Source organism: Phalaenopsis equestris, unplaced genomic scaffold (genome assembly GCF_001263595.1).
Source record: "Phalaenopsis equestris unplaced genomic scaffold, ASM126359v1 Scaffold001082, whole genome shotgun sequence".
NCBI lineage: Eukaryota > Viridiplantae > Streptophyta > Magnoliopsida > Asparagales > Orchidaceae > Phalaenopsis > Phalaenopsis equestris.
Window position 1 is genome coordinate 322,447 of NW_018165521.1, and position 2,458 is coordinate 324,904.

The 2,458-nt window shown below is 32.9% G+C and overlaps 1 long non-coding RNA gene across 1 annotated transcript in view; it reads right to left on the reverse strand.

Moving 5' to 3' along the window:
- Window positions 1-653, reverse strand: part of LOC110033065 — an 18,036-nt gene extending 17,383 nt beyond the window's left edge. Inside the window, exon 1 of the long non-coding RNA XR_002294919.1 lies at window positions 171-653. This is a non-coding gene — a long non-coding RNA (uncharacterized LOC110033065). The remainder of the gene's footprint in view (window positions 1-170) is intronic.
- Between the last annotated feature and the right edge of the window lie 1,805 nt (window positions 654-2,458).

Genomic DNA, 2,458 nt, shown 5'->3' on the forward strand with positions numbered 1-2,458 from the left:
CCTGAAAGGCATTCTTCGAAAAGCAAAAGTTGACATTTCTTGTTTATATATTGACAGAATACTAAAAATAGGATTTTACTATATTTAAACTTCATACCTCTACACCTTCATAACATCACCAGCAGCGTAACCACAGAGCAACTAGCAATTCTCAAAATGATAGAAACGACAAGCTTTATTTCAACAGAATGATGTAAAATTTTCAAACAGAAGCTCAATAAAACTGAAGTCCTTATACTTGTACATAATGCTAGAAAATTAAAAATCTTCAACAGAGTGTGTGCTCTACATAAAAGCTATTATAAAACGCACGGAACACTGGAAAGAAATAGAATTTGTAACAACACTGCAGTGCAAATAGGACAAGTAGACAAAAACACAGAATATCAGACCACAACACAAGATTTTGCATTACAACTAATTGGATATGTGCTCTTAGATGCAAAAGAAAAGGTCAGAAAATACTCCTCGAGAGGGATAGAAAACGAACAATCGGCGTATTCTGATCAAAGTACAAGTTTCAACCCTGCAAATCCAAGAATGGGTAAAATTTATCTACAAGCCATGCATGCAAACCAATGAGAATTAAATGCAAGAGAAATATGCATACATATTGCACAATACTTATGTATTTACATATGGAACATGCGAAGCTTCATATCTACACTTCTTACACCTTGGTGTAAGAAACCTATGCTTTCTGTAATATCGCATTTTCTGTAATATCCAACATCTCAAATCTTTCGTGAACATAACCTAATTCTTCATTTTCTAATTCATCCTGAAGAATTTCATCACTCTCTTGAAATTGTTCTTTCTCTTCAAAATATTCTTTGAAATGTTCTTTCAATAGATGCTCACTAATTTCCATACAAAAACATTCATTATCTCTTTCAACAGTAGGGTATTTCATAGATTTTGCAATGTAAAAGTCACTTCTTGATCGTTAACTCTCATCGTTAATTCTCCTTTTTGAACATCTATCATAGGTTTTCCAGTAGCTAAAAATGGTCTCCCTAAAATGATAGGTATTTCTTTATCTTCCTCCATATCTAAAACAATGAAATCCATAAGTCACAAAACAATGAAATCCACAAGAAAGAAAAAACTATTAACTTTTACTAACACAACTTCTATAAATCCATTAGAAGAAGTAACTGAACGATCTGCTAACCGAAGAGTTACAGAAGTAGGTGAGACTTCTCCTAATCCTAATCTTTTGAAAATTGATAGAGGCATAATATTAATGTTGGCTCCCAAATCACATAAATCACATAAAAAGCTCTTCCATAAAATTTTTCACCGATAGCACACGGTATAGTGAAACTGCCTAGATCTTTTAATTTTTCAGGAAGCTTTTTCTGAAGAATTGCACTACACTCTTCGCCAAGTGCAAAAGTTTCGTTATCCGTGAACTTCCTTTTCTAGTTTAGAATATCTTTCATAAATTTCACATAATTGGGCATTTGCTCTAAAGCTTCTAAGAAGGGAATGTTTACCGTTAACTTCTTAAGAATTTCTTAAAATTTGGAAAATTGTTTATTCTGTTTGTGTTGCTTCAATCTTTGAGGAAATGGCGGTGGAGGTTTCTCCACAGTAATCTTCATTGATGTAAATGGATACTCTAAATCTGGGTACTCATGATCCTTTTCTTTTTCGGTATCCATTTTCTCTTTTTCATTTTTTTCTTCTTTTTGTGCCCTTGTCTCCAATTCTTTTCCACTTCGTAATTATATCGCTTTTATCTGTTCTTTTCCTTGATCTTTAGGATTTGGTTCCACAGTGTACTAGGAAAAGTTCCTAATGTTCGGTTACTAAGCGCAGTAGCGATATGCCCTAATTGGTTTTCAATATTCTTAATAGCAGTTCCTTGATTTTGTAATTGATTTCCTTGAATTTGTAATTGATTTCCTTGATTATGCAATTGTTGAACTATATTTAATATCAGCTCTTCCATAGACAATTTCTTCTTCTTAATTTGAGTGTTACTGTTAAATCATGGGGGATAAGAAGGTCTATGGTTTACATTTTCTTTGTTGGATGAATTTCCTAATGGCTTTACTTGGATGTTTGCCCATTGTTGATTTGTAGAAGAATTGTTATTCCAATTAAAATTTGGATGATTCTTCCAACCTGGTTTATAATAGTTCGAATAAAAGTTGTTGGGTCTATTAATAGCATTTAAAGTCTCATATGAAGGTTGAACATCCACAAATTTCCCAGATGAATTCTCTTCCATCATAGGAGGTGTTGGAGAATAATTCATCCCATAATGAGCTAATTTCTTTGATATTGCAGTAATCTGCAAAGCTAACATAGATATCGCATCAGAATCATGGATACTAGCTATTCTTTTAGGATTTACCCATTCGAAGGGCCATTGAAAATTGTTGGTAGCCATCTCTTCTATTAATGAATAAGCCTCATCAAAAGGTTTTGACATTAATAAACCACCAGC